Source organism: Jaculus jaculus, chromosome 9, assembly GCF_020740685.1.
Source record: "Jaculus jaculus isolate mJacJac1 chromosome 9, mJacJac1.mat.Y.cur, whole genome shotgun sequence".
Taxonomy (NCBI): domain Eukaryota; kingdom Metazoa; phylum Chordata; class Mammalia; order Rodentia; family Dipodidae; genus Jaculus; species Jaculus jaculus.
Genome location: NC_059110.1, coordinates 115,975,359 through 115,988,908, shown reverse-complemented (window position 1 = coordinate 115,988,908; position 13,550 = coordinate 115,975,359).

Below are 13,550 nucleotides of genomic sequence, written 5' to 3'. Positions count from 1 at the left end.
CGCCAAGCCAACTTGTGCATCTGGCTCCCGGGCGTCTGGGAATCCAACGGAGGTCCTTTGGCTTTGGAGGCAGTCACCTTAACCGCTAAGCCGTCACTCCAGCCCTCTTTTTTGCTAGTTTGAGAGAGGGAGAGAGAAAGCACTTTTGAAAGAATTGAAAACAGATAGCCTCTGATGAAATAGCACCTATAGTATGTGGTCCTTATTCACTCCCACCCTGCCTCACTTCCCCGTCCCTAAACTGTCCCTCTGTCCCTTCCCTGTCCCTAAGCTGTCCCTCTGCCGCTACTTAAAGTAGTAATCTTTAAATATATATATATATGTATGTATGTATGTATGTATACATATATATATACTTATTTGAGAGTAACAAACGCAGAGAGAAAGAAGCAGATATATAGAGAAAGAATGGGCGCACCAAGGCCTCCAACCACTGAAAAAACTCCAGACCCCTCGTGCATCTGGCTAATGTGGGTCCTGGGGAATCCAGCCTCGAAGCGGGGTTCGTAGGTTTCACAGGCAAGCGCTTAACCGCTAAGCCATCTCTCCAGCCCTAAAGTAGTGATCTTGTACCTTTGTTACTGACATACACAATGCCTGACAGCAGAAATCCAGTATTATAAAAAGACACGCTTTTAATCCAAGCACTCGGGAGGCAGAGGTAGGAGGATTGTCGTGAGTTCGAGGCCACCCTAAGACTACATAGTGAATTCCAGGTCAGCCTGGGCTAGAGCAAGACCCTACCTCGAAAAACAACAACAACAAAGATGAAATATTTTAACATTTTTCTCTGTGTCTGGAATCTTCGGTTTGTACCTGTTGCTCTATGGGAAAACCAAGTAACAAAAATTAGTGGAAGGAAGCAGATTTAATCAAGGCTGGCCCTTGAGAAAAATAGAAGAGATGTTTCTGAAATCTCCATCTTAGGGGAGGGGACTTGAAGGGCTTTTATGAGACAGTGGGATTACAGCGAACAAGGGGCAGGAAATCCCTGTGCTATGTGGGGTCTTTCTATTCCTAGCACTTGCTTCCCCTCACCCACAAAAATTTTCCCTTATTGAAAAGCACTTAATATAGTATGGGATAACCCATTAGAAACCTACAGGTCACAAGCATTTCATTTGAAGTGGAAAATGCAGTCTGAGATAAGGTCATTTGCTTTTGTTTTTGTTTTTTGTTTTTGTTTTTTGTTTTTGTTTTTTCGAGGTAGATCTCAATCTAGCCCAGGCTAACCTGGAATTCACTATGTATTTTCAGGGTGGCCTCAAACTCATGCAGATCCTCTTACTCCTCATGAGTGCTGGGATTAAAGGTGTGCACCGCCATGCCTAGTATGCTCATGTACCTCTTCTTGTTACTGCAGTTGTTGGGGTTACAGTCTGCACCCTGGCAGACCTAACAAGCTAGGCCCAGCCAACTTACCTCAATAAGCCAATTAACGGATAAGTAATAGTGAAAAGCTGAGAAAGATTGGTTCAATATAGCCATGTGGAAAAGAGGAGCAAATGAAGAGTTCCAGTGACTCCCCCAGCCAAGTCCATCCTCAGGGTCTTGATAGGAGGTTTGGGTTTAAACAGAGAGCAAAAGGTATGCATAACTGAACAGTTCTGGCCTAGGTATGGTCCCACCTACCACTGTCCCATCATTGTCTGGGCTCCTGTGTCTCTTGCAAAGTCTGACAAGTTGTAAGAACTGGGTGGAATCTCTTCTTCAAGAGCCAAGTCACTCCTGTGCCTGGCACCAGCCCTTTCATTCTTCTAGTATGAGATTTTCAAGGAAATTTCAGTTTCTTGGAGACCAGTGTTTCACTACTCTGATAGCCAAAGGGAGAGAGGTACAAGTGTCATTTTATTTTTTTTTATTTTATTTTAGTTTTTAAATTATTTTATTTTGTTATTTTTATTTATTTATTTGAGAATGACAGACAGAGAAAGAGGCAGATAGAGAGGGGAGAGAGAATGGGCACTCCAGGGCCTCCAGCCACTGCAAACGAATTCCAGAGGCGTGCGCCCCCTTGTGCATCTGGCTAACGTGGGTCCTGGGGAATTGAGCCTCGAACTGGGGTTCACAGGCAAGCATTAACCACTAAGCCATCTCTCCAGCCCACAAGTGTCATTTTAGAATATTGTCATTTTGGGCTGGAGAGATGGCTTAGTGGTTTAAGGCACTTGCCTGTGAAGCCAAAGGACCCAGTTCGATTCCCTAAAACCCATGTAAGCCAGATGCACAAGGTAGCACATGCATCTGGAGTTCATTTGCAATGACTGAAGGCCCTGGCACGCCTATTCTCTCTCTCTCTGTCTCTCAAATAAATGAATAAATAAATTAAAAAATAAATATTAAGAAAAGAGCCAAGCATGGTGGCCCATGCCTTCAATCTCAGCACTTGGGAGACAGAGGTAGGAGGATTGGCAAGAGTTCGAGGGCACTCTGAGACTAATTCCAGGCCAGCCTGAGGTAGAGTAAGACCCTACCTCAAAAAAACAACAGCAACAACAACAAAAAAAAACCCTTCATTTCTGAACTAGGAAGATGATTCAGTAGATAGAAACACTTTCTGTGCAAACCTGATGACCAGAGTTCAGATCATCAAATGTAAAAGCCAGATAGTTTAGTGAGTTTCTGTAATTCCAGCCACCTGCCCTCCCCATGGTGAGATGGGAGGCAGAGACAAGAGAATTCTAGAAGCTTGTGGGAAAGCTAGTCTGGAAGACTCACCTATGAATAACAGAAAAAAATCCTGCCTCAAACAAGGTGGAAGGCAGGGCTGATACCCAAGTTGTCTTATGACCTCCACACATGAACCATGGCACAGACATGTGGCATATGCACACATACACATACAAACAAAGCTTTAGAGGAAAAAAAAAAAACATTCTTGCCAGGACACTTACTTTTTTGAGGGGCAGGGGTTGTGGTAGGGTCTCACTCTGGCCCAGGCTGATCTGGAATTCACTTTGTAGTCTCAGGGTGGCCTCACACTCATAGTGATCCTCCCTCTGCCTCGCAAGTGCTGGGATTAAAGATGTGCACCACCACACCTGGCTTATTTTTTTTAAAATGTATTTTATTTATTTATTTGAGAGAGAGAAAGAGCGAAGGAGAGAATGGGCACACCAGGGCATCCAGCCACTGCACATGAACTCCAGGTGCATGTGCCCCCTTGTGCGTCTGGCTTACGTGGGTCCTGGAGAATAGAGCTAGGATCCTTTGGCTTTGCAGGCAGTTGCTTTAACCACTAAGCCATCTCTTCAGCCCAACAGTTACATTCTTTTTGGGGGGGGCAGGGTCTCACTGTAGCCCAGGCTGACCTGGAATTCACTATGTAGTCTCAGGGTGGCCTCGAACTCATGGTGATCCACCTACCTCTGCTTCTTGAGTGCTGGGATTAAAGGCATGCGCCACCACACCCGGCTTGTGACAGTTGCATTCTTGAAAAGCTGGATAAATTTGTCAGAAATTGGAACCTTGAGTTTCTAGGGCCAGTACCTGTATTTTCTTTCCAAATGAACACACTACTTTTTTTTACAAGTCAATTGAAAAGAGTTGAAGAGGCGTCTCTTCAGAATTTATAACACTACATGAAAAGAATGGGTGGTGGCATGGTGACGCATGCCTGTGGTCCCAGCACTCAAGAAGGCTAGGCAGGAGAATCAGGAATTTAAGGTCACCTTCAACTTCATATAGACCTGAGGCCAGCCTGGGCTACATAAGACCATGTTTCAGGAAAGAGGGGAGGTCCTGAACAGATAGTTCAGTAGTTAAAACTGCTTGTTCACAAAACCTTCCAGCCCACATTCAATTCCCTAGCCACCCATTTGCAGTAACAGGAGACCCTGGCACATCCGTATACACACATGAAAATAAATAAGTAAAATTTTTTGAGGTAGGGATTCACTCTAGCCCAGGCTGACCTAGAATTCACTATGTAGTCTCAGGTGGCCTCAAACTCAAGGTGATCCTCCTACCTCTGCCTCCCAAGTGCTGGGATTAAAGGTGTGTGCCACCACATGCAGCTTTTTTTTTTTTTCCAAGTAGTGTCTTGCTTTAGCCTAGGCTAACCTAGAATTCAGTATGTTGTCTCAGGCTGGCCTTGACCTTACAGTCATTCTATTGCCACTACACCCGACAAGAAAGCCTCTTTAAAAAAATTTTTTTTGTGTGTGGGTTGGAGGGATGGCTTAGCAGTTAAGGCACTTACCTACAAAACCAAAGGACCCAGGTTTGATTCCTCAGGACCCATGTAAGCCACATGTACAAGGTAGTATATGCATCTAGAGTTCATTTGCAGTGGCTGGGGGCCCTGGCATGCCCATTTTCTCTAGCTCTCAAAAATAAATATTTTGGGCTGGAGAGATGGCTTAGCGGTTAAGTGCCTGACTGTGAAGCCTAAGGACCCCGGTTCAAGGCTCAGTTCTCCAGGACCCACGTTAGCCAGATGCACAAGGGGGTGCATGCGTCTGGAGTTCATTTGCAGTGGCTGGAAGCCTTGGCGTGCCCAATCTCTCACTCTCTCTCTCTCTCTCTCCCTCTTTCTCTCTCTGTCTGTCACTCTCAAATAAATTTAAAAAAAAGGCAAACAAGATGGAAAAAATAATAATTTTTTTTAATTGTATGTATTGGGCTGGAGGGATGGCTTAGCAGCTAAGGCGTTTTCCTGCAAAGCCGAAGGACTCAGGTTCTATTTCCCAGGATCCACATTAGCCAGATGCACAAGGGAGCATATGCATCTGGAGTTCATTTGCAATGGCTGGAGGCCTTGGTGCACCCATTCTCTCTCTCTCTCTGTCTCCCTCTTTCTCTGTCAAATAAATAAATAAAATAAAATACTTTTTAAAAATTGTATTTATTTATTTGAGGGTGTGAGAGAGAAAGGGAGTGCACCACGATCTCTTGCTACTGAAAATGAGCTCCAGATGCATGTGCCATTTTGCACATCTGAATTTATATAGGTAATGGTGAATCAAATCTGGGCCTGTAGACTTTGCAAACAAATGCCTTTAATCTTCTCCTGAACCCTCAAGATAGCTTCTCATGGGATGGAGAGATGGCTCAGCAGGTAAGGCACTTGCCTGCAAAACCTAACAACCTGGGTTTGATTCCCCATTGCCCACATAAAGGCAGATGCACAAGGTGGCACATGTGTCTGCAGTTCTTTGCAGTGGGAAGAGGTCCTGGCATGCCTGTTTTCCCTCTTTGCCTCTTTCCTCTCTGTAAAATAAATTAATAAAAGTGAATTTAAAAGAAGATAACTTCTCGTTATCTTTGGAGTTCAGTCCTAGCAGTAGAAAGTTCTTTCCTAAACAATAGCTCTCCTACTTCCATGCCACAGGCATGCAAAATAAATCTATTCTATATAGTCAGATCTAATGTTTCAGTCTCCTTTCATTTTTTTTTAATTTTTTTGATTATTTTATTTATTTGAAAGCGACAGAGAGAGAAAGAGAGAGAATGGGCACGCCAGGGCCTCCAGCCACTGCAAACGAACTCCAGACGCATGCGACCCCTTGTGCATCTGGCTTGCGTGGGTCCTGGGGAATTGAGCCTCAAACCAGGGTCCTTAGGCTTCACAGGCAAGCGTTTAACTGCTAAGCCATCTCTCCAGCCCTCGTTTTCTTTTTGTTGTTGTTGTTGTTTTGTTTTTTTTGAGGTAAGGTCTCACTCTAGCTCACGCTGACCTGGAATTCACCATAGAGTCTCAGGGTGGCCTCAAACTCATGGTGATCTACCTATCTCTGTCTCCCGAATGCTGGGATTAAGGTGTGTGCCATCATGCCTGGCTTCAGTCTCCTTCATTGAACAAACAACTTATTGGTACCTAGCTGTGTGGCTCCTGAGGCACCAGAGGGATCTCCACACTCCCACCAGTAACTATGCCTGCCCTGCCTCCCACCACTCCCTAGTTCTTGGGGGTTTTCCTGAGAAAATCTTGTGTGGAACGTCTTCAAATGACCCTAGTATTGGGTACTATTGCTGTACCACTTAGGGCCTTGCATTCTAAGTATTGTGTCCAGTTTTGCTAGGAGCAGCTACCTCTCTGTCCTGGGATGATCCCAGAGGAAAGACTAAAGTGCACTGTAGGCCTTCAAACCAGATACCTCCTCAGCTTTTGCAGTTCTGACAGGATGCTCAGGAACTCCTTCAGCTCATTCCATTTTCCATTACTCAGGAGAGCAACGAGAAACTCTGAGCTGGCTGCAGCTGCTTACACAGTGGTCTCATTTCATCCTGATGTGACCTGCATCTTGGTCCCCTCTGTGTCCTTAGCGTGGAACACAATAAACTGCTTCAGGTTTTGTTTAATGACTAGCTCTGAGTCCATTAGAAATGACTCCTTTGACTTCTGGCTCCTAAAACTAAATTTACTTTCCATATGTTTATTTTAAATAAATATTAATATGCAATTAAGTTTATACCACACTTCACAAATATCATTAATATTTATCCTTTATTTAATATATCATTTATTTAAAAGCTTCTTCATACTCTGGTTTCTCTTCAGATCGTACAAATCACCTTTTTAAGAGCTTCCTTTGCAAGGTGCGGTGGTGCATGTCTGTACTCTCAGTACTCAGGAGACTGAGGCAAGAGGATCATGAATTCAAAGCCAATCTGGGTTACCCAATAAATTCCAGGTCAGCAAGGCCAAGCTTTCAGGGGTTTTAGATGGCTCCACGGTTAAAGACACTTGCTTATAAAGTCTGCCAACCTGGATTCAATTCCCCAGTCACCAATATAAAGCCAGATTCAAAAGATAGCACAGGGCTGGAGAGATGGCTCAGTGGTTGAGGGGCTTGTCTATAAAGCCTAACGACCCAGGTTCAATTCCCCAGTACCCACGTAAAGCCAAATGTACAAGGTGGTGCATGCATCTAGAGTTAATTTTCAGTGGCTGCAGGCCCTGGCATGCCTATTCTCTAATTGCCCCTCCTTCTCTCTCTTTCTCTCTAATTAAAAAAATTGGCACAGGGCTGGGTGTGATAACACATCTTTTTTTTTTTTAATTAATTATTTATTTATTTGAGAGCGACAGACACAGAGAGAAAGACAGATAGAGGGAGAGAGAGAGAATGGGCGCGCCAGGGCTTCAGCCTCTGCAAACGAACTCCAGACGCGTGCGCCCCCTTGTGCATCTGGCTAACGTGGGACCTGGGGAACCGAGCCTCAAACCGGGGTCCTTAGGCTTCACAGGCAAGCGCTTAACCGCTAAGCCATCTCTCCAGCCCGATAACACACCTTTTTAAAAATAATTTGAGAGAGAGAGAATGAGCATGCGAGGGCTTCTAGCCACTGAAAATGGATTCCAGACACACATGTCACCTTGTGCATCTGGCTTACGTGGATACTGGGGAATCGAACCTGGGTCTTTTTCAGCTTAACATGCAAGCACCTTAACTTCCAAAGCCATCCCTCCAGCCCAATAGCACACCTTTAATCCAAGTACCCAGGAAGCTGAGGTAGGAGATCATTGTGAGTTCAGGGACAGCCTGGGACTACAGAGTGAGTTCCAGATCAGCTTGGGCTAGAGTGAGTCCCTACTTCAACCCCTGTAAAAAGAAAAAAGAAAAAAAAAAAAGGTACAGGAGTCTGATGTTCTGTTTGCAATGGCAAGAGACCCTAGTGTCCATACGCACACGTGCACACACACACAGTCCACATGCAAATACATACCTTTTTTTAATTTTAATTTTTATTTATTTATTTGAGAGCAACAGACAGAGAGAGAGAGAATGGGCATGCCAGGGCCTCCGGCCACTGCAAACGAACTCCAGATGCATGCACCCCCTTGTGCATCTGGCTAACGTGGGTCCTAGAGAATTGAGCTTTGAACTGGGGTCCTTAGGCTTCACAGGCAAGTTTTTTTTTTTTAATTTTTATTAGCATTTTCCATGATTATAAAAAAAATCCCATGGTAGTTCCCTTTCCCCCAAAGTTTTTTTTTTTTAATGCTTTTATTTATTTATTTGAGAAAGAGAGAGAGAGAAAGAGGCAGATAGGGAGAATGGGCATGGGCTGCTTTACATGAACTCCAGATACATGTGCCCCCTTGTGCATTTGGTTAATGTGGGTCCTGGAGAGTAAGTAGAACCAGGATCCTTTGGGTTCACAGACAAATGCTTTAACCGCTAAGCCATTTTTCCAGCCCAAATACATACTTTTTAAAAAAGAAAATAAAAGTTCCAGCCAGGTGTGGTGGTGCACACCTTTAATCCCAGCACTTGTGAGGCAAAGGTAGGAGGATCGCCATGAGTTTGAGGCCACTTGAGAATAGAGTGAATTCCAGGTCAACCTGGGTTAGAGTGAGACCGTACATCGAAAAATCAAAATGAAAAAAGAAAGCTCCCAAAAATTAAAATCAAAAACCCTTTCATGATGCCAAGGCTGACCTGGAATTCACTATGTAGTCTCAGGGTGGCCTTTCACTCACAGGGATCCTCCTACCTCTGTCCCTACTGGGATTAAAGGTGTGTGTCAGCCCCCAAAACATTACAGGCCATTGTGGAGGCCCTTGATTTCCCACCAAGAATAGATGGTAAGACCCTGTTGCTGAATATTCCACATACTTGGGCTGCAAGGTCACTGAGACAAGTGAAACAAGTGCAAGGTCACACATGCCCACTAGGTGGAGCAAGCATGTGGAGTTCAATTACAGTGGATGAGGCCTTGATTGTGCCAATTCTCTATCTTTCCTCTCTGTCTCTTTTGCTCTTTCTTTTCTTTTTTAAAGTATTTTATTTTTACTTATTTGACAGAGAAAGAGGTAGAGAGAGTGAGAGAATGGGTGCGCCAGGGCTTCCAGCCACTGCAAATGAACTCCAGACACGTGTGCCACCTTGTGCATCTGGCTAATGTGGGTCGTGGGGAATTGAGCCTGGGCACTTTGGCAAACGTTTTAACCGCTAAGCCATCCCTCCAGCCCATCTTTTGCTCTTTCTTTAAAAAATTGCAAAAAAAAAAAAAAAAAAAAAAAGCCTGGCATGGTGGCACACACCTTTAATCCCAGCAGTTGGAAGGCAGAGGTAGGAGGATCACTGAGTTCAAGGGCCATTAGTTCAAGGCCACCCCAAGGCTAATTCCAGGAAACCCTGATCTAGAGACCCTACCTCGAAAAACAAAACAAACAAACAAACAAAAATATAAATACATCTTAGAAGTAGGAGGATCTCAGTTAGTTCAATGTCACCCTGATATTACATAGAGAAATCCAGGTCAGGCATCAAGATGACATAGAGAGGCTAGAGAAATAGCTTAGTGGTTAAAGGTGCTTACTTGCAATGCCTGATGGCCTGTGTTCAATTCTCCAATACCCACATAAAGTCAGATGTACCAAGTGGCACATGCGTCTGGAGTTGGTTTCCAGTAGCAAGAGGCCCTCTCTCTTCCTCTCAAATAATTAAACTTATTTATTTGTAAACAAAAAGAAAGACTCAGAGAATGGGCATGCTAGGGCCTCCAGCCACTGGGGGAAAAAAAAATAACCCACCAGCAGAAGCATGGGCCACTTTGTTCATCTGGCTTTATGTGGGTACTGGGGAATCAAACCCAGGTCATTAGGCTTCACAGGCCAGCAACTTAACTGCTGAACCATCTTTGAGCCCACAAATACTTTTTTTTCAAATAAATTTTTAAATTTATTTTATTTTTGTATTTTTTGTTTTTCAAGGTAGGGTATCACGCCAGCCCAGGCTGACCTGGAATTCACTGTGTAATCTCAGGGTGGCCTCAAACTCAAGGCAATCCTCCTCCTTCTGCTTCCTGAGTGCTGGGATTAAAGGTATGTGCCACACCTGACTTAAATTTTTACTTTCCTTTTTTTTTTTTTTTTTTTTTTTTTTTGGTTTTCAAGGTAGGGTTTTGCTTTAGCCCAGGCTAATCTGGAATTCACTATGTACTCTCAGGGTAGCCTCGAACTCACAGTAATCCTCCTGCCTCTGCCTCCCAAGTGCTGGGATTAAAGGCTTGCACCACCATGCCTGGTTTCTTGTTTATTCTATTTTTTTTTTAATATTTTATTTATTTGAGAGAGGGAGAGAATGGGCATGCCACAGCCTCTAGCCACCACAAACTCCAGACGTATGTGCCCCTTTGGGCATCTGGCTTACGTGGGTCCTGGGGAATCAAATCCTGGTCCTTAGGTTTCATAGGCCTTAATGGCTAAGTCATTTCTCCAGTCCCTGGCTCTTTTTTTTTTTTTTTTTTGAGGTGGGGTCATCCTCTAGCCCAGGATGACTTAGAATTCACTATGTGGTCTCAGGATAGTCTTGAATTCATGCAATTCACCTCCGGAGTGCTGGAATTAAAGATGTGCATCTCCATGCCAGGCTCCACCTTATGTTTTGAGACAGAGTCTGTCTCTCACTGAACCTGAAGATCAGTAATCCGTCTATGTAGCTAACCAACAAGCCCCAGATGTCCTCCTACCTCTGCTTTCCCAGTGCTTGGATTACAAGTGTGTGCCACTACACTTGGATTTTACTGATTCAGACGTCTCCCTGGCCCCTTTGTTCATTTATTCATATGTGTGTGTATGGGTGCACCAAGGCCTCTTACAAACGAACCTGATGCATGTGATACTTTTTGCATCTGACTTTATATGGATGCTGGGGAATTGAACCTGGGCCAGCAGGTTTTGCAAGTGTCTTTATCCACTGAGGCATCTCCCAAGACGTGAGACATATATATGTGTGGGTATATATACACAGAGAAAGAGAAGGAGAGAGAGAGAGAGAGAGAGGGAGGGAGAGAATGGGCATTCCAGGGCCTCTAGCAGCTGCAAATGAACTCCAGACACATGAGTCACCTTGGGTACTGGGGAATTGAATCTAGGTCCTTTGGTTTTACTGGCAAGCACCTTAACCACTAAGCCATTTCTCCAACCTTCCTTTATTTATTTATTTATGTTTGGGTTTTTATTTATTTATTTATTTGATTTTTGGGGGTAGGGTCTCACGCTACCCCAGGTTGATCTGGAATTCACTATGTAGTCTTAGGGTGGCCTTGAACTCATGGTGATCCTCCTACCTTGCCTCCCTAGTGCTGGGGTTAAAGGCATGTACCACCACACCCAGCTTTAAATTTTTTTTTTTTTAATTTGACACATAGAGAGAATGGGCATGCCAGGGCCTCCAGCTGCTGCAAATGAATTCCAGATACATGTGCCAATGTGCCACCTGTGTGTCTGGCTTACATGGGTCCTGGGGGAAATTGAACCTCGGTCCTTTTGCTTTGCAGGCAAACACCTTAACTGCTAAGCAATCCCTCAGCCCCTTACTTAAACTTTGAACCACTATTTTTTTTTTTTTTTTCTCCTTGAGGTAGGTCTCACTCCAGCCCAGGCCAATCTGGAATTCACTATGTAGTCTCAGGGTGGCCTCAAACTCAAGGAGATCCTCCTACCTCTGCCTCCCAAGTGCTAGGATTAAAAGTATGCACCACCACACCCATGTCACTATTTGTGTTTTGTTCAGACTGAGACCAAGCCTGAAGTAGGAAAGAGTCCTTGTTTGAAAAATTGGGACAGAAGGAAGAGGGCATGAAGAAACAGGAGAGAGCCGGGACATGGTGGAACACACCTTTAATCCCAGAGATAGGAGGGTCACTGTGAGTTTGAGGTCAGCCTGGACTACAGTAAGACCCTACCTTGAAAAAAAAAAAAAAACAAAAGAAGGGCAAGGTCCACAGAAACCAGCACCTGAGTTCTTACAATCACTAATCCTTGGTCATACTGCATTAGTGTCCACTCAAACTATGCATGTCTGTTTGAAAAGAAAGAAAACACAGGAATGGGAATTAGAATACCAGATGTGAGTTCTCCAAGTTCTGCAACTGCATATCACTTATTTATTATTATTTTTGGCTTTTTGAGGTAGGGTGTCACACTGACCCAGGCTGACCTGGAATTACGTAGTCTCAGGGTGGCCTTGAACTCACAGCAATCCTCCTACCTCTGCCTCCCAAGTGCTGGGATTAAAGGTGAGCGACACCATGCCCAGCCATGTCACTTATTTTGGGGGGTAAGTATAATTTTCTTCAGGTGTTCTTCTCTACCTATTTATTTCACAAGGTCAAACATTTAGAAAAATTAAACCCATGTAGCACATATAAGCCTTTCTTATTATCTCTGACCTCCCTTCTAGTTGTATGAACAGCATCCTTTTTTTTTTTTTTTTTTTTTTTTTTTTTGCTTTGTTTTGTCTTTTGTGGCAGGGTCTTACTATAGCCCAGGCTGACCTGGAACTAACATTAGCCCCAGCTTGTACTTAAGGTAATCCTCCTACCCCTGCCTCTGGAATGCTGGAATTAAAAAACAAAACAAACAAACAAAAATAAAACCAAAAAACTGAAATGATTGGGAATGTTTTTTGTTTTGTTTTGTTTTTTGAGATAGGGTCTTGGTCTAGTCCAGAGTGACTTGGAATTCACTATGTATTCTCAGGCTGGCCTTGAACTTACAGGGATCCTTCTACCTCAGCCTCCCGAATAATGGGTTTAAAGGTGTGTGCCACCACAACCAGCCATATTTACTTTTCTGCTCCTGCCACTGATATAAAAAGTGGACTATAGGGCTGGAGAGATGGCTTAGCGGTTAAGCGCTTGCCTGTGAAGCCTAAGGACCCTGGTTCGAGGCTCGGTTCCCCAGATCCCACGTTAGCCAGATGCACAAGGGGGCGCACGCGTCTGGAGTTCGTTTGCAGAGGCTGGAAGCCCTGGCGCGCCCATTCTCTCTCTCTCTCCCTCTATCTGTCTTTCTCTCTGTGTCTGTCGCTCTCAAATAAATAAATAAATTTTTACAAAAAAAAAAGTGGACTATATTTAGCTTTGTGTTTTATTTGGTTTTCTTTCTCTGAGTCAGAGGGGAACTGTTTTTCCCATGTTCAGAGTTTCCCAAAGGCAAAGAATCATTTCCCTTTTTGGCTACTTAGCTCTCTAATGTTAAGAACCAGTTCTCTCACCACTCACAAATAGAGAATTCTCTCAGAATGGGAACCATGTTTTCAGGCTCTCTTCTCAACTCTGGTGAAATTTCAGTCACTGCAGAGAGACCCATGGGGCTGAAGCATTTCGACAGTCTAAAATAGATAAAATCGCAGTTACATTCCAATAACTGATTTTTTGCAGTGTACGTATCTATCAGACAATAGAACTTTCTCAGTAGCCATTTATTAGATATATGGCTACAATTTACCAACCTCTTCTGGTGACATCATTTTCGGCTGTGAAAAAGGCATAATAATGGCATCCACATTCCATGCTTGTTAGGAAAATCACATGAGATCATATAACAAAAAACCTGGCATATAAATGTTCATTAAAGAATTGTGGTAGTTGCCGGGCGTGGTGGCGCACGCCTTTAATCCCAGCACTTGGGAGGCAGAGGTAGGAGGATTGCCATGAGTTCAAGGCCACCCTGAGATGACAGAGTTAATTCCAGGTCAGCCTGGACCAGACTGAGACCCTACCTCGAAAAAAAAAAAAAAAGAATTGTGGTAGAAGCCAGGCGTGGTGGCGCACGCCTTTAATCCCAGCAGAGGCAGAGGTAGGAGGATCAC